Source organism: Miscanthus floridulus, chromosome 19, assembly GCF_019320115.1.
Source record: "Miscanthus floridulus cultivar M001 chromosome 19, ASM1932011v1, whole genome shotgun sequence".
Lineage (NCBI taxonomy): Eukaryota > Viridiplantae > Streptophyta > Magnoliopsida > Poales > Poaceae > Miscanthus > Miscanthus floridulus.
Window position 1 is genome coordinate 33,233,094 of NC_089598.1, and position 19,794 is coordinate 33,252,887.

Consider the following 19,794-nt stretch of genomic DNA (forward strand, 5'->3'; position numbering starts at 1 on the left):
GGTGGCCTTACTGGGTAAAGGCCATGCTCACATCTGCCTTCAAGGATTGTTTTCCTCATTGACTGTTCCTTGACAAGAAAACAATCAGGATGAAATTCTAAGAAAACATCATTGTCATGGGTAATACGATTAACAGAAAGCAGATTCTTGCTTGCAGATGGAACATGAAGGATATGTTTGAGTTGGAGATTAGTGTTTGGGGAACTTAAAATGCCATGACCGATATGACTGATCTCCATACCTAAGCCACTAGCGGTGTGCACTTGCTCACCACCGTGGTATTTGTCGCGCACGGTGAGCTTGTCTAGCTCGCTGGTGATGTGGTCCGTGGCACCGGTATCCATATACCAGTTGGTGTCCACGCCGTAGGATGCACTTGCCAATGATGCTGACTTCTATGGAGGCATGTACGATGCGTCAAAATGCTTGAAGCAACCTATGGCAGTGTGACCTTCCTTGGTGCAGACTTGGCAGTAGACCCCCGGTTGGAAGGGTTGTTTGCATTGGCCACCACCGCCACCACGACCTCCTCTATTGCCACGGTCGTAGCCTCCACGACCGTAACCTCCGAAGCCGCCACGGCCACCGCCACCGCTGCGGTTGCCACTGCCCCCACGATCTCCCCTCAATGCCATGTTGGCCGAGGACTAGTTCCTGCCGCCGCTACACATCTCAAGACACTGCTCATGGCTGATGAGCTGGGTGTATAATTCAGCGACGGAGATAGGCTCCACACGTGCAGTCACAGCTGAGATGACAGGGTCAAAGTCGAGGTCGAGACCCATAAGGATGTAGGAGACAAGCTCCTCATCCTCAAGTTTGCGTCCAACCGACGCCATCTCATCTGCCAAGGTTTTCATCCTCCCAAAATATTCACTAATGAAATTTGTACCTTTCGTGGCCGTAGCCAAAGCCATGCGCGTGGAAATGACTCACGCATGGGAGAAAGAGGAGAACATCTTCTCAAGCGCATGCCATGCGCCCGACGCGGTGACTTCCTGATTCACCTGCCTAAGGATCTCCTTGGACATGTTGGAGAGGAGGTAATTGAGGACCATCTGATCCTTTGCCACCCATGCATCATACTCTAGGTTGGGCTTGGGGGGTTCCTTCAAATCTTCCTTCCCCTTCTCTGGGACGAGGAAGGGAGACGGTGACTATGCCTCTGGATGGATGTACCTGGCCAACTAATATCCTCTCAGGGCCGAGAGAACCTGAGCTTTCCACAAAGGAAAATTCGCTCGGGTGAGTTTTTCATTGGTTGGAAGAAAGGAGATGGGAAACATGACAGCAGAAGGCAATGAGGATGAACTCGCGAACGCCATTGAAGAGCTCCGTGTGGAAGATGGCTCTTGGTACCGTGTAAAACGAAATAGGTTAATGAGGTTGCCCCTTGGGATCCTCAGCTTCATGTTATATAGATGGAAACAGCCTCCACCGTGGCAGGTTACAAGATCATGATTACAACAAACTAGTCCCTAGAATTACTCATCTACTTCCTTGTATTACAACCTAAAGATATACATAGAATCTAGACTACCTATATCATCTAACACACTCGACGCACCAAGACCTTCGTCGCTCTCGGTGATGAACTCTACAAACGGAGTCCATCAGGGGTACTCATGAAGTGCATCCCCACCAACCAAGGGAAGCAGCTCCTCCTAGAGGTCCATGCTAGGATCTGCGGACATCATGCGGCCCCAATGTCGTTGGTCAGAAAAGCCTTGCGCCAAGGTTTTTACTGGCCCACCGTGCTACGAGATGCAGAGGAGGTCGTCCGCAAGTGTGAAGGATGCCAGTTCTACACTCGGCAAACCCATTTGCCGGCATAGGAGCTCCAAACCATCCCCATCACCTGGCCATTCATGGTCTGGGGCATCGACATCGTTGGACCCCTCAAAAAGGGCCTAGGCGGCTTCACTCACCTACTCGTAGCAGTCGACAAGTTCACCAAGTGGATAGAGGCTAAGCCCATCACCAACATCTGCTCAGAAGAGGCAGTCAAATTCTTCCTTGACATCATTTACCGGTTTGGCATTCCTAACTATATCATCACCGACCATGGGACTAACTTCACCAGAAAGAAATTTCTAGACTTCAGTGATGGATATGGCATCAGGATCGATTGGGCCTCGGTCGTACATCCATGAACTAACGGTCAGGTCGAGCGTGCTAATGGCATGGTCCTCCAAGGACTTAAGTCATGCATCTTCGACCGACTCAACAAGTACACCGGGCGATTGGTTGTAGAGGTCCCAGCAATCCTCTAAAGCCTGAGATCAAACCCAAACCGATCCACAGGGTTCACACCCTTCTTCCTGGCCTACGGATCCGAGGCAGTGCTACCCTCCGACCTCGACCACGGCGCCCCAAGAGTGAAGGCTTTCAACCATGACCGAGCCATAGAGGCTCGGCAAGATGCAGTCGACCTGCTCAAAGAGGCCCGCGAGATGACCGTCATCTGTTCCGCTCGCTACCAACAAACCCTACGCAGGTACCATGAAAGGAAGATCAGGCGGAGGATACTCGAAGTCAGTGATCTCATACTCCAGAGGACCCAATCAATGAAGGAAAAACACAAACTCTCTTCACCATGGGAAGGGCCCTATACAGTGATCGAAGTAATCCTACCGGGCACCTACCGACTGGAGGACAACAACGGCAACGTTCTCACCAACACTTGGAACATTGAACAACTACGTCGTTTTCCCCCTAAATTTGGTCTTACTGCTTTTTAGTCAACACTTGCCCCTGTAAAGCACCCCAGCCCGAACACTTTCAGCTCGGGTCGCTCGGGGGCTCCATGAGAGTACAAATACTGAATACTACCTCTCTTTTTTACTCTCTTTTTTACTGTCACATGATAAACAACTTCGTCCCTGAACGAAAGCGCTTTCCTTTTCCTTTGATTGTCCTATGTAACTTTGTTCTTACTCCTAACCAAATGCACCTCGCCACGACCTACGGTTACGAGTAGCCGAGCCCCGCGGGCCATGCCCAGGTCCTTAAAAAAGCTATAGCCTACGGAACTAACGGGCAGGTGCGAAAAAGAAATGACAAAAACAATAGCTATGCTAGGATAAAAACAAGGAACAGATAGTGATTCTATCACAAAAGCAGCACTGATGTATTCATTAATACAAAAAACTATTCACATGGGGACTCACCCACGAACTCAACTATTACATTTTCTACTACTACTCCAAACACTACTACGGCCGCTCGACGACATCGCCTGGATGCCAAAGGAGAGGCCATGGCACACGCCGCTAGACGTAGCCACCGCTATAGGGGCCCCGCCCGATTATGTTCCCTCAACTTCGTTGAGCGCAACGGGTACCTCAAGGGACCCACCCAGTTCCGTTCCCTCAACTTTGGTGAGCGCAATGGGTACCTCAAGGGACCCGCCCGGTTCTGTCCCCTTGACTTCGGCGAATGCATCAGGTACCTCAAGGGCGTCGCACCCATAGATGCTCAGTAGAAGAGCATGGATCTCCTGACCTTCTCAGGCAGTCGAGGTAGCTCCTGGGCAGGGACGACGCTACCAAGGTATGGACACCATGGCTGGAAGAGATCTCATCAAACTTTATGAACTAGCCAACCTGAGTAGCTGTAGGCGTGGAACCCTCCACAAGCATGATCCTGAGCAACTTCCCCTCCAACAAAGCTTGCCCAGTGAAGATTCATCAGAGAAAGTCCACACATGGCTCCATCCCAAAGAAGGCCTCACAGATGAATCTACCACACCACCCCCTTTGGCGGAAGTCGCCCCTTCTTAGGCCAAGATGGCCAACACCGCCCTAGGCAGCCTCTAGCTTGACATCGTGCTCTAGATTCATGAAAGGATCTATAAGTCCTCCCCCTCGCTCATCCCCTCTCTCACTTAGGAACCACCGCGACATACATGCACTCTCGGTAAGGAGGAAGGAGGTGGAGAGACAATAGTTGGAGAATAGGCAAAGGACTATGACGGAGAGCCCTCTCCCTCCCCCTATTTAAGTAAGAAACACGACAGCCAAAGAGGGGCAAAAGATCAGAGCAAAAAACTCTCTCCCTTCCCCCATTCAATGCGGATGGGAAACGATGGAATACACCCTGACCGATGGGACACACGCTGACTGACAAAACAATGCCTGGTCAGGCGAAACACTACCTGGAGAGACGAGACATGGCCTGGGTATGGCCCACCACTATCGCATGACTGGGCATGAAAACAAAAGCGTCACCACAAGCAGGCAGCTCTCCGCATCCCCAGGCGGGACTTGGAAAAACCCAAAATGGGATCTCCACCAGAAGAGACCATCAGGCTTCCTAAGTCAATCGAACAGCTTAGAAAAACACATCGAGAGACAGGTAGGGAGCAAAGGGACGCCCCATGTAGGCCATGCCGACTCTATCACAAACGACGAGCATGGGCCCTAATCGAACATTTCCGACTGGAGCTCTCCAAACCCCGTCACTCGAGTCATCAAGGTAACACTACCAACCCCAACCATTTCTTTATAAACCATTTCATACATCCATACGTGCATTCATTCCATACGCCTGTGCCCCTGGACGATTCGGGCCCTAAACCGCCTAAGGGCTCGGTAACTAAGCATCGCACATGCAGCGAAATGCATCACAATGTTCCGTGTTGCGTCACAAAGCGGCAGTTGCCTCATTCAACATGAGCAACAACCAACCAGGGTTCGAAGGCTGGCCCACGAAGGGCTTGAGGCCGCCCCATGTCAAACAGAGCTAGGGGAGAAAAACACAGATGAGCCCCATGCGGCCATCGCCTAGTCTGGTAGACAGGGTCATCTCAACCTTCTCGTTCAATCCTAAGCCTCTGCCAAGCCCACATAATCTCCATCGAGGGGAGGCCATTAGGCCACCCGGGTCGGTCTCCAGAATGACCTAGGCATCTACCGGGTTGTAGGTACAGGTGCAGTGGAATGTCACAAGAGGGCTATGCTAACCCCATCATGAACAATGGACCTGGATTCTACTCGATCATACCCATTAGCGAACTCATCGAGCGTGTCACTCGAGCCCGAGTGATCGGGACAAGCGACAAAACTCAGCCCCTCCAGTTGTGAGAAACCGAGGACGGGGTAACGCACACAACTCAAACTAACCCCTACTAAGGCCCAATGCGGCTCGGGGGCTAAAGAAACCAAACGCTTGGGTCTACGACCCCGAACTCGCCCCATCCGGCTACGCTTCGACTGCACACCAAATGCCTGGGTCTACGACCCAAACTTGCCCCATCCGGCTACGCTTTGACTACACACCAAACGCCTAGGTCTATGACCCCGAACTCGCCCCATCCGGCTACGCTTCGACTGCACACCAAACGCCTAGGCCTATGACCCCAAACTTACCCCATCCGACTACGCTTCGATTGCACTCCAAAAACTACCTGGGTCTGTAACCCCGAACTCACCCCATCTGGCTACGCTTCGACTACACACCAAAAAACACCTAGGTCTACGACACCGAACTCACCCCATCAGGATCCACGACTCCAACTCGCCTAATCCCACGGCGCGCACCGATGCCAGGATCAGCGAGCTCTGTCTCGACCGATCCCTAAACTAACTAACTAACTAACTAACTACCTCAGCTGCGCGGGCTGCACCAAGGCTAGGATCCACGACTCTGACTCGCCTGATCCCACGGCGCGCACCGACGCCAGGACCCATGAGCTCTGTCTCATTCGATCCCTAAACTAACTCCCTCGCCTGATCCCACAGCGCGCACCGACGCTAGGATCCACGAGCTCTACCTTGCCCGATCCCAAAACTAAAAATGCCTCGGCTGCGCAATGATGCCTTGTTTGACAATTCCATCTCGACTAAAAAACACGCCCACATGCCCGCTAACAAACACCCCAGACGATTCTAGCCTAATCGATCGGGGGCTACATCTGCGGGTACGCTCGCGCGCACCTGCTGACAAAACAAAAACCTCCCCCACTGGCAACACAAAAAACCCTAGACGATTCTGCCTGAATCACCCGGGGGCTCAGGGGCTACACCCACGGGTGCGCTCGCGCACACTTGCCGTCAAGACAAAAAATCCCCCAGACGATTCTACCCAAATCGCATGGGGGCTCGGGGGCTCCTGTCAAGTTCATAAACCCGAGGTCTCTCGCGGACTAGCTTCCCAACAAAGGCTCATCCCAAGAAGACAATGCGCAACTCATGGGCCAGCCCAAGTATCGGAACAATAGGCCAGAAGGGCAATCCAATCACCGACTGGAAGGCCTGGCCGAGGAGGAACAATGCCCATTTTCTGACTCCGGCCCTCCTCTCTGATCAAAGCACTCACTTCGATCTCCAGCCCACCTCCTAATGGCCTCTCCGACTAGAAGGTCTGGCCGAGACACTACTTCTGACTCTGACCCCATGTCTCCGACCGGGGTACGCAAAAACCCAGCTCACCGCTCTTCTTTGACTGGCGCAACCAGAGTCGACTGGGACCGACTGACCGGGGACGCCCGTCCGGAATAGACCAGGGAATGAACGGAGAAAGCAAGGCAAGGCACACAAGTCGAACCACGATGCTAGGGATTGTACCCTGTATGCCTACAGAAATAGTACTCTGCAACCGCCCTGACACAAACAGTGTTCTAGGCGCTGACATTTTCCCTACAGTATTGTGGGCGCTATTAACTCCCATACGGTAAGGCTCCCCACATGCCTCTAGGCATCGACAGTGTTGTGGGCGCTAGCATTTACCATACCGAGTGAACATGGTAAAACCCCTCACATGCCTCTGGGCATTAATAGTATAGCAGGTACCGACATCTGCCATACCCAAACAAAACAACATAGCCTCCCATGTGCATCTGACATCCAACAGTGTTGTGGGCGCCTACCATCATCTTGTACCTACCGACATGGGCAGCAAGGTTTAGAAGCATACGTACCCTCTCCCTCTCACTTGTAAGGCCACCCCCTTCATCTATAAAAGGGGATGCGCTCTCTCCCAAGAGACTCAGTTAATCTAGATCCATTCAAGTGATTCTAGATCCATTAGATCGATCAAGTTCACTAGTTCACAACCATAGAACCATTAGGTTCGAACCCCAAGCACATGCTTGAACACTTAGCTCATAGCGGAGCTCCTGTCGCTCTCGGTCCTTCTGACCAGAGTCCGACCGGACCTCTTGTACCCCCCATCTTTCTCCTTCTCGTTTGTAACCCCGCTGCAAACTTTGAGCACCTGGGCTCAGGAATAAAGTCACCGACCGACTCAAACTAGACGTAGGGCACATTGCCTAAACTAGTATAAACCCTGTGTCATTGAGTGCTAGGCCACCTCTGATCACAACATACGGCAAAACTACAAATATTTACTTGTTGGTCACTTTCTGCACCGACAGTAATTCTTCAGCTAGTGCATCAAAACCAGTATGGTTTTATTAGATCAAGAACTATTCAAGACTGTCTAGCATGGTCTTTTGAGTACCTTCATTTGTGTCAGCATTCAAAAAAAGAAGTTGTGGTTCTCAAATTAGATTTTGAAAAGGCCTTTGACAGAATAGAGCATAAGATAATTTTTGGTGTCTTGCACATAAAGGTTTTGGTATGAAATGGATTTCCTAGATTGAAGCAATTCTCAAGTCTGGCACTTCTGCTGTGTTGTTGAATGGAGTACCTAGCAAAACTTTTCACTGCAAAAGAGGTTTGAGACAAGGGAATCCTCTCTCACCTCTACTCTTTGTTCTAGCTGCTGATCTGCTACAGTCCATCTTAAATAAAGCTACATAGCTTGGTCTTCTTAAATTACCAATCCCTGCTCCAAGTCTAGACTTTCCCATCATCCAATATGCAGATGACACACTAATTGTGCTCGAAGCCTCAGCCACACAACTTTATTTTCTTAAAGGTGTTCTTCAATCATTCAGAGACTCAACTAGGCTGAAAATCAATTCTCCAAATTAATGATGGTCCCTATCAACCTGAGCAATGAGAAGCTAAGTCATTTAGCTAGAACCTTTGGCTGTCAAATTGGCTCCTTTCCATTTACATACTTGGGGCTTCCTATGGGTCTAACTAGACCAAAAGCGGATGATTTCTGCCCTCTCATACGCAAATGTGAAAGAAGATTAAACTACATCTCTACATTTCTTGGTCAAGCTGGCAGTGTAATACCTCTGGTGTAACAAACCGGCTTAGCACCTTGGTTAAGGCCTCAGGAAATCTAGCCGAATGAGTTTTCAAATTTTAACGAGTGAAAACACACATGAAATGGAAAGCGATTTTAGTAAACAAAAACAAAATATAATGTATGAATAGTGCTTATGTAAAAGGAAGAGCAAATAGTGTAGTTAAGAGTGCAACTTTAGATTTGGGAAGTGAATAGTGTTAACCAGAGTTTTGGGAGCTCAAACATCAAATCTGAGCTTCGGATCTTCTAAGACTAAAAGGAAGAAGACAATGTCATCTTGGCGTTTACGTTTTAACTAAATACTTAAGCACTAGCTCCATGGTTTTGTTTTGTTGGTCACCTCTAGGTGAGTGCTTTAGTAGGGTGTAGCCTACGGATGAGTTGGGGTTGGTGTGGCGTCGCAAAAAATTGCCCTAACTTCGTTAGAACGCGCTGTCGGTTTTGTTTCGGGCTGGTCGTAAATGGCCGTTTAGCACGATGAGCTTATGTTGGCATCCTTCCATTTCCCTCTCTGGTCGCTCTTTGGGAGTGCGGTTTGCTTTGCCAGCTAGGTGTTAGTATCGACCCTAGGTTGGTAACTTTGGTTGAACCTCCACTGAGCTAGGTTTGAAGTTTGGGGCGTTCCAAAAATCGTGCAAGCACGTGGTTCGGCCGTTCAGGCCTAGGGACGTGGTCACCGCATCTGATGTCGCGCCGTCATGGGCTACCTACACTGCTACCAGCCGCTGCTACCATGCGCTGCGTCGCGCATTGGCTGGCTTACCCTATGGTCATGACCGCTGTCCCACTGGCCAGCCGTGTGGTCGTCGGCTGCCCATCGGGCCAGGCGTGGCCATAGCTGCTCTCCGCCGTGCGCGGGATGCTGCCGACCATGGCGCTGTCTGAGCACACATGCAGAGCTACGCCTTGTCCTCTTGTCATTTTGGTCACTGTAGCGCTCGCCCTCCGCCACTCAACCCACCTACGCAGCTCTGCTCTCAGCGCTGTGGCGTGACTTGCCACATCGTGAGGTCATGCTATCGCGTGCACATGGCCGCACAAGCACCCTCTAAAGGCTCTACCCGAGCATTAAACAACATGACCCTTACCCTCGCTCGTGCGGTTGTGTCCTTGTGCTGCCATGCCTTGTCGGGTCTTGGCCTGGTCACCTCAGCCGGGGCCACTCCCTGCGACATGGCGGTGGCAGTGCGCCGTTCTCCTTTCCCCTTCATAATCACCAACTCAAAGCTTCCCAGCCCAATTCCTCGCATCAATTAGAAGTAGAGGAAGTTAGCTAGACGCCCCATGCTCGTTGGGTCCAGCAGTGGTCTAGCCGTGGCCAATTTTAGGTTTTGCTCACCGCCGGCCATGGGCACCGCCGTAGTATGTGGATTGGGGGTAAGGCATGTTGGAGCGGTAATAGTTCAATTGCTCGTAACCTCGAGTTTGCCTTGACTTCCTCCATCCGGTGCTTGCACTATTTTGGCTAGAGAACTCATCGACGATGTGGTGACGCATCGGTGACTGGCTTGGAGCACCGCCCTGTGGTGCGGGCGCACGTGGCCAGGTTCTCCCGACCTTCCCCTTCTCAACTGGTTGCACGGCTGGCCTCGTGGTAAGCCCTTTATGCTCCCTCACATTCTCTATCGTGTCGTTGGTTCTTAGACTCCTCAGAACAGTCGCGCCGCTGCCCCGGATAGCCGCTCACCGCTGCAGCTCGCACCAGTGTGCCTCCGAGTCCCTAACCGTCAGCCATCCATGCGCGTTTAGCCATAGATGGTGGTCGGCCCCTTATGTCATAGCACGTGTAATTTGCCCGGCATAATCGCCCTATTCCGTCGGCCGCTGCGCCGACGAGCATGGGGATCCCCACGGACCTCCCCATAGTAAAGGTGGAAACATCCGAGGGTTTGTTTACAAAACCGCTGTCGGTAGGAATAGTGCGCATAGTAGTCACGTTATTATCTAATAGCTCGGGGGCCTTTCTGTAAACCCTCCGTTGCGCGCGGGCTCCCTCGACCTTGGGCCACGTTGGGCCGTCACGACACGTGCGCAACCGCTCCCCGCGTTGGGACAGGCCGGGCTGCTTGGCCGAATGGTCGACACCGACCCTTTTCCATTTCTAAGCATTTTCTAATTTAGTTTCTAAGGTAAACTTATAAATTCAATATAAAATTGTGTATTTAACTAAAAATTGTGAAACTAATTTTGTTAGGTTCCTAAAATCATGCTCTATCAGCCAGTATATCTTGTTCACATAGTGTCATAGTAGTTTTAGGAGCTATTTAATTAATTTGAGATGCTTATTATGGTTAAGACGTAAATTTGTAGGGATTATTGTGATAAATTGGTGATAGTGTTTGGCTCTGAAACTTTCACAGTAAATTACTAACATTATTAGGTGCTCACTGTAATTTTTGTAGCTCCATAATAATTAGTTTGCTAAGGTAGTTAAATAAGCCCTAGTTCGAATATATATATTTAATCAATAAAATGCCAAACCACCTTAGGGTTGTAGAACTAAAACATTTTCCAGAAATGAGGTCATATTTGATGACATGGATATGTAGCCTAGTACGTTAGTCATTAGAGCTAGCCCGTTAGCTTGCAAGGCGTAGTCATGTTTTTAGAGTTGTGGTTGTCGTTGGTTAATTACGTTTTCTACGTTGCATCTGTGAACATCATAATAGAAAACGATGGATCATGGAGTCGACCGAAGTAGCAAAAAAGATGGTGCCTGATGATTGTGTCGCCATGATGGAATGCTAACTTTTGGTTATATCTTACCGAGACAAGCCCTGATGCATAATCCTTATTATTCTGCACTTTATTTTATGCTTGTGCATTAAGTTTTAAGTTTTAAGGAGTTGAATGAAAACCACTTGCATATATATATATATATATATATATATATATATATATATATATATATATATATATATATATATATATATATATATATATATATATCCTTATTCTATGAGTCCTACTAGTATGTGAGGATCATGTAGATTGCTATGCTATAGGATCCGGTAGAAGTCGAGTGATTACCTGTCACTCGTGAGAGATAGGAAAGATATTATTGTTGTTATTATATTACTGTCACATGGAATATATATGGAGGATAATTGGATACTGAATGGAATGGTACTTTGGATCTGGAATGGGTTAGGCATTCGAGCGAGGCTCGGGTTGCATTTGTTCCGCCTGTGTCGATTGAGGACCATCCATTGCTGTGGATGGTAGTCAGGTCACAGACTTATTATCCTGAGCACATACTTGCTTATGGGAGCGGGAAGGCTCGTTGCGCTCTTGTCATGGGTTTTGACTCTTTTTGGACCGACTGATTGGAGGCAGGGAAAGGTAGAGGTCTAGGCACCATGCTGAGATCGGGTCTCAAGTGTGGGGGCTTAGAGTCCAAGTTTGGACAGGGACCTAGACCCTGTGACAGGAGCGGAATGGGCTGGTCTCATTTGTGCCTGGGGGTATAAACAAGGCGTGTGTTTCGAGGTACCTAGCTAGGATACATTGATTCGCGAATCGCTATTTCTGTGAGACGGTACCGACTTGGCTATGGTCTAGCACCGTAGTAAGAACTAGAATATGAAAGATAGTAAAATGGTTCTGATTGCTTACCACCTGCTTGAAAGTTGCATAGGTTCTTACATAGAATGGTTAGTTAATGAACTAATGATGACTGCTAATAAAATTAAATATAAGGACGCACGTTTAGTAATGCTTCCACAGATGCAATAACCCATAAGGCAAATAAGTCTTGCATATCCTTGGAGTCTTTTATTTTTCTTCTGTCGGGTAAGTCTTGCTGAGTACAATCGAGTACTCAGGGTTTTATTCTCCCTATTGCAGGTGATTGAGGGATGGTAGGTGGCTTTTGTGTGTGGAAACCTCCTAGTGGAGAATTTCCTTACGCCGCTAACGTAGAGTTTATTCAAAAGTTTCACAAAATATTTTACAAAGGAAAAGACTTATAGCCTGTTATCATTCCATGTATATAAATATTCCTCATGTTAGCATTTAAACTTGTCGTTATATACATTTCTATTGAAAAACTCTGATAACATTGTTATATTCCGCTGTTATAATTGAGGTAATATTCTACTACTCTAATAAAGTGATGTAAGAAAAATTTTTAGAATGTTGTAAGCTTTATTCTCTCATTTATGATCCTAATGAAAAAATGTGGATTTTGAATTCTTCCTTGGGGTGTGCTCGACGAAACAACACGATTTAGTGCACTATCTGGGTACTTAATGTCTAATGGAAGACAAATACTCTTGGGAGGACATTAGATTAGGTGGTTCTGCCACATGTGGTATCAGAGCATACGTGAGGAGACAAAGCTTGAAAACCCTTTTCTAAATTAAAATCTAATAACCTATTTTTGCAAAAAGTTAGGGCGTTTGCCTATGAAGTATATAAGTAGCCCTATTGTTATGGTTAAGCATTCAAAATAGGTTTAACTAGGCTTTCTCTAGTGGACTGGCTCGTGTAGTATACGATCTTTAAGTCCGTCGCATTGGTATTGCCTTGGTTGTCATGCCTGTATTGCTTGTAGGTGCGCCATCCATAGGTGTCACACATGTCGCATTGTGCACTACTGACCTGTCCTAGTTCAGGAATTAATGTTGTACCGTGACTTCGTGCTGCACGTTTGCCTATGGTTCATGCCTGCCGTGACTCACATCTTTCCGTACTCCTTTCTGTGCTCTTGTCGAACCTCTACCCTGCAGCCGTACTAGTCATTAATGGCCTCAGACACTGCTCACCCCGAGCGCACAAAAATTCTAGCTGTGTTCTTTGGAGTGACCCCGTGCAGGAACCGAAGGTGGACTATGCCAGGACCATTGACCGCTCTTCCAGTTTCTCATGAATCATTGAGTAAAGCTCGACACCTCGTTGAAGCATTCTAGTATTTGTCCCAAGTTTCATATTTAGATAATGTATATTGAAAATAAATTTACCACTTGGGGTTTATCCAACTCCATGTAAAATGTTGAACAATAAAATCTAAATACCATTGGCTATGCCATAAATTGGGGTATCAGAATGGTGACATCGACAGGCCATGTTTGTTTTGATATTGACCTTGAATAGGTTATGTGTATGGCCAATTAGGTGTCAAGTTCTTGTTGTATCAAGATACGTGCATGGAGCAACATATGAGAGTACTCACAGGTAGATTAATAAAAACAATTTTGTATTAATTACTAAAAAAATTCTACGCGTGTTGCTGCAGGAATTAGCAACTATTCTCATGTTACTTTTAACATTAATCCACAAAGAGTTTCTAGGTTTCAATCTTTTTTATTTTTAATTTTGTGATTTAATATTATACTCAAGTTAAATTAAAACTCTTGGGCCTATTGTACCATTTGTTGATAACTTTCATTTATATGTTACATTAAAAATAAAGAGTTTGGGTGGCATGATGCATTCTTGTCACTACAATAACATAAACATAAACAATCATTTATGCCTGCACCTGTAAATATCGATGGTAAAGTTTGAGGTTAGACATTGATTGGGTCGTATGGCCTGACAATTGTATAATATATCTTCTCAAGGTTAGCACCACTAGTCCCTCTTATATCTCACCTCAAAGCCCAAACTCCATGGTCAATCTTGTAAACCATGGTGGATGCTGTAGTTTATGCCACCAATAATAACAACAACAATGAAAGCATCTAGGCCCCTAGTTGGGTTTTAGTGATTAATGACAATACATGATTACTATGACTAACGTGTGTTTTGCAGAGGCAATTAAGTTAGGTCATGGTAATGGAGATCGATTAGGCTATCATGGTGGTCTTGCTCCTACGATGGAAATCGTTTTGGTTTTCAAAGGATGGACAACAAGGTCAAGGATGGACTAGTTCTAAGTGTCGATTGGAGTTGGAGTGACACTTAGAGTAGTTTAGGACTTTGTTTTTCCTTTGGCCGTACTATTAAGGGGGTACGGATGGGTAGCTTGACCTAGGTGAGTCTAGTGGGTTAGGTGTGGTGCACACTTGCTAAAATTAGCGCTAGGTAGCTCCAAAATAGCCCTTAGATCTAATGGAGCAAACTTCATTCATATATGATCGAAAGTTGGAAGTGAATGGAGGGTCAAATACTGACTTGACGCTGGCTCCGGTACGACCGGATGCTGTCTTAGGGTCCGGTCAGTTCATTTGACCAAGGTGTTTTCATCTGGTGCGACCGAATGCTAAGAGGTCAAGTGACCGGACGCTGAGGGCCAGCGTCTGGTCGACTCTAGTAAGGTTCCAGAGAGGGAAAATCTCGACCAGACGTGTCCTGTCAGTGCTGACCGAACGTTGGCCAGCGTCCGATCACACTGTAAACACTAGAGTTCGGAGTGAACTAACCGGTGCGTCTGGCTCGCCCTGCGCACCACATCCGCAGCCACACAACCATCGCATTGCTTCCTACGCCCCTGTGCCTGAGCTGCGCTCTGAGCTAACCTCTGTCGCCGCACAGCCGCTGTACTCCAGCTCGTCCCTCGCCACCGCGCTGTCCTGAGCCCGTGCACCGATGCTCGCCCATGCACCTCTCTGTTGCGTCGCCGCCATGCCCTGCCCGAGCACCCATGCCCTGCTTGCGCATGCCGCTGAGCTCCACAGCCGCAGCACCGCCGTGCCCTAGTCTCACCAGCGCCTCCCCTGCCCGCTCTAGTGCCGCACTAGAGCTTCGCCAAGTCCTTGCCCTAAGCTTGCTTATGCCCTAGCTTGCTCCAGCACTGCCATTGCATCTCCACGCCGAACAGCGCATCGCAAACCCTAGCCTCTCATTGCTGACCCGGTGGTTCCCCAATCCGTTCCTCTTCTCGTTGTTTCGCTGGTTCGTCAGGTACCAAGCCCTCGATTCAATTTCGTACCCAATTGCTTGCTCTATTAGGGTTTCATATCTCTAGATGGATAATTAAAATTACTTGTATATCCTATCTATTCTATCATGCAGCGAGTCGATGCCGTTGAGGTCATCTTTGCAGTTGTCAGTCAACTCGGGGCCAAGCTCGTGAGTACGGATCAAGGCCAAGCCTCGGAAGTGATAGTTGGTAGTTGTTTCTTGTCAGCGGTAGTTGTTGTCTTTAGATCCTTCAGATGGCTTCTGTGAAGAACGCCAGAGGTGGTCCCGGAGATGAGGATCCAAAAGGCAAGGCGACAAAGAAGTTGGCAACAAAGAAGCGCAAGTATCTAGATGTAGATACAACTAGAGCAGCCACAGTTGTAGAGGCCGCAGAGCGTGCTAAGAGATGAGGTGCTCATAGTGGTGTAGTTATTGCAGATCAGCAGCTTCCACCAGTGACAATAGAAGCACTTGAGTAGGTTGAGCGCCGTCATGGTGGTCCAGCTAGGACTGTCATGGTAGTGGGATAGCGAGTCAGCTTAGATGAGAGTCAGCCGCATGGGGAGTCACAGCAGGAGCCACATGCAGCAGAGCAGACTTAGGACGGACAGCAGGCCTAGGAGATAGAGCAGGCACCTTAGCCACAGCTTCACCGCTCTGGTCATACTCGTGCTCCAGTCACACCGAGGGCAGATACACAACGGAGGGGTTCTCGTCCACCACCCAGACCACAGGGTCCACCTCCAGTGACTCATCTAGATCTGAGGGCCACCATGGCCAAGCAGGTGCAGCAACTCAGATTTGTGGAGTTCGAGCAGTGGTTTCCACTGAGGCGAGATGAGCGTGTATTAGAAGGCTTCTACACACCACTACAGGAGGATTTCTACAATGCATATCTTAACAGTGGAGCTGTTTTTAGATCTCAGAGGGTGTGCAACATAGAGTCTATTGTTGCAGCAGCTGGAGAGCACATTCGCCCCTATCTTTCTTACCTGCTAGGGTTGACAGACTTACTTGGATGGATAGGATTGTATGTTCCATCTTGGGTCCGTCAGTTCTATGCTTCTCTCTGGATTGACCCGCAGCACATATTCATACACTTTGCATTCAGTGGCAGAGATTACAGGCTGATGAGCACTAGGGTCAGAGAGATACTCAGGCTTTAGGAGCAGCTAGTCCGGCTACATGAGGTTTGCTATGGACAGACAGCGCCCCCTAGATGTCCTCATGGCGGGATGGTGCCCCCTACTGATCTAGTCTGCCACTACTTCATAGAGCCATTCGGCGAGGGGTCTAGCAGGACACCTAGTGATCTTACTCCCACTACTAGAGTGCTTGATGCCATTATAAGGAGGACACTTCTTCCGAGGATGGGGTATCACAAGGGCTTGACTCGCATATAGTTGTGGCTACTGAACTATCTGATGCAGCAGACAGTGTTTGATATCTAGGATCTCCTTCTATCAGAGATGTAGGACACTATTGCTGAGGGGTTCAAAGGTCACCGATAGTTGCCCTATGCCCACTGGATCACATTTCTTATTCAACATGATCGGAGCGTCCGGTCACCCCGCTGAGGCACATAACGGTTCATTTTTCAGCCCATGTTATAAATATTTCCTCCATTCATGTGTGGGGGTACTTTTGCTCATTCCAACAACTGAGAAACACCTTTGAGAGTGCCAAGAAGAGCAAGGTCCTAGTGAGGTGATTGAGATTTGATAATCCCAAAGAGAGCCCTCATTAGTGTGATCAAGAGTAGCAAAGTGTGCATCCACCCATCTCATTAGGCTTGTCGTGATCAAGTGAGAGTCCGTGCTTGTTACTCTTGGTGATCGCCATCACCTAGATGGCTTGGTGGTCATTGGGAGCTTGGTGATCATCCGTGGAGCTTGTGGATGACCCAACTCAAGTTGTGAGCGGTTGTGGGTGATTCACCGTGATGGAGTGTTGAAGAATCAACCCGTAGAGAGCACTTGATCCTTGTGCGGATCAAGGGGGAGCTACACCCTTGCGCGGGTGCTCCAACGAGGACTAGTGGGGAGTGGCAACTCTCCGATACCTCGGCAAAACATCACCGCGTTCCTCCTTCTCTCTTTACTTTGAGCAATTCAATTCTTGTCTTTTACATTCCTAGAATTGCCATGCTAAAGTAGGATTGGAACTTAGGGTGCTAAACTTTTGTGCGTTAGATCAATAGAAACACTTTCTAGGCACAAGGGGTTAATTGGGCTAACCGTAGAGTTTAATTATTGCAAAGAAATTTAGAATTAGCCCAATTCACCCCCCTCTTGGGCATCTTGATCCTTTCAATTGGTATTGGAGCCTCATGCTCATGTATTTAGGCTTAACCGCCTAGAAAAAGATGCCTCACAGGGATGGACCTCCTCCTATTTTTGAGGGGGATGATTTTCCATATTGGAAAATTCACATGGAGGCGTACTTAGAAGCTCTAGATGTTGGAATACTTAGAGCCGCCTCACAAGGTTTCCCAAATCCTCGGGATGCCACACACCCACAAGGCGATGAGTTGAATTATGAAAAATGGAATGCAAAGGCTAGAAACACCATATTTAGAGGCCTTTGTAAAGATGTGTTCAACCGGGGAGGAACCACAAAGACGCCCATGCACTATGGTCGGACGTTTGTGCGCTCCATGAGGGAACAAAGAGTGAGCATGAGGAACGCTATTATCTTGTCATGAAAAAGCTCAACTCTTTTGAAATGCTTGCTAAAGAATGTGTTAATGAAATGTATTCTCGTTTGAATGTTCTTGTAGAGGAAGTCAATGGGCTTGGACTCACTCAAATGCAACCATCCGATGTTGTAAGAAAGATCTTGAGTCTCCTCCCCATTGACAAATATGGGCATATTGTGACCGTGCTTCATCAAGGTGATCTTTCCACCGCTACACCGACACAAATCTTGGGGAAGATCAATGCTCATGAGATGTACATGCACATCACACCTCAGGATGGCTCATCCTCTACTATGAAGAAAGAAAAAGATTTAGCATTCAAAGCTAGTCAAGAGAAGGGCAAAGCAAAGCTTGAGTATGAGAGCTCAAGTGATGATGAAGTTGATGATGCAAGCCTTGTTCTCATGGTGAGAAAAACCGCCAAGATGCTAAAGAAGCTAAACAAGAGTGGCATCAAGTTTGATGGCAAGAAGAAGAAGTTCTTCACTAGCTCTAGAAGGAAGCCAATCTCCAAGATGGATTGTTACAATTGTGGAGAACTTGGTCATCTAGCTCACCAATGCACAAAGCCCAAGAAAGATAAGTTCAAGAACAAGAACAAGGGCAAGAAAGATGACTCAAGTGATGAAGATGAGAAGAAGAAAGACAAGCCATACAAGAAGAGAGATGGCAAGAAGGACTTTCACAAGAAGAAGAAGAGTGGAAAGACATACATCATCGGTGATTGGCTCACGGACATTGATTCATCTAGTGGCTCATCCGATGATGATAGTGACAATGAGAAGGTGGCCGCCATTGTTATTGACTCTTCATCATCTTCACCACCACCATTGCCATCATCCTCTACACACCTATGCCTTATGACCAAGGGTGAACACAAGGTATCAAATGATGATGAGAGTAGTGGTGATGAACATGCTAGTAATGATGATAGCGATAGTGATGATGATGAATATGAATCACCTTCTTATGATGATCTTGTTAAATTACTAAATAAATACTCCAAGATCATTATAAAGACTAGAGCTAAGAATGACAAGCTAGAAGCTAAAAATGATTCTCTTTTAGCTAAATGTGATATAGCCGAAAAGGCTAGTGTTGAGCTTAGAGAAGCAAATGAAGCTATGTCATCCAAACTCAAGGAGCTCAAATCTTATAAGAAAGAGCTTAAAGATACACATGATAAACTTGAGAGGATGCATAAAGAGCTCATCACTAGCCATAATATGCTAAAAGATGAATATACTACTCTTAAGATTAATCATGATAATCTTGTTATTGCTCAAGAATTCTTATCCAATGAGCCACATTATGCTACTAACGATGTTGTTAAGATTGATATAGCTACATCATGTGATGATTTGATCATTGAGAGCATTGAGCAAAGTTCTAGTAGCAAGGGCAAGCAAGTGGTTGAGGTCGATGATTATGATGAGTTTGTAAAGCTCAAGAATGACTATGAAAAGCTCAAGAAAGATTTTGAACAACTCAAAACCACCAAGTCTATAGTGCTAGAAACTCTTGTTTGTGATGATGGTTTGATCCTTGAGAATGCAATGCTCAAAGAAGAGAACAAGAAGCTCAAGGAAGAGAAAAAACAATGATGCTCTCAAGGAAGAAAACAAGAAGCTCAAGTTGGAGAAAGAGCACCTCAAGGTTGGATTGAGAAAGTTTGCTAGAGGCAAGCATCTTCAAAGTGAGCTACTTATGAATACCATCATGAAGATGGATATAAGTGGCATTGGGTACATGGCAAACAAAGAGAAGAAGGCTCAAGCTCAACAACATAAGCCAAAGCCAAAGAAGTGTTTTGAGTGTGGACAAGAAGGCCACTTTGCTCATGAGTGCAAAACTCCACCACCACAACCCTTGCCCAAGCATGCTAGACCTTTTGCCTTCAATGCTCACTACATACTTAGAAAGGACTCTAGTGGAAAGATGAAAGCCATGTTCTTAGGACCCCCCAACAAGAATAGGCATAAGAAAATTTGGGTTGCTAAGTCACTTGTTGAGAAGGTGAAGGACCCTCAACAAGTTTGGGTTCCTAAAGCTTGATCTCTTGTGTGTAGGTGAACTACAAGACCAGT

General features: G+C 47.3%; 1 non-coding gene across 1 annotated transcript; it reads right to left on the reverse strand.

Moving 5' to 3' along the window:
* Positions 1-682: 682 nt before the first annotated feature.
* Positions 683-821, reverse strand: LOC136530145 (small nucleolar RNA Z247). Its single transcript, XR_010777640.1, has one exon. It is a non-coding gene; the product is annotated as a small nucleolar RNA Z247 (small nucleolar RNA).
* Between the last annotated feature and the right edge of the window lie 18,973 nt (positions 822-19,794).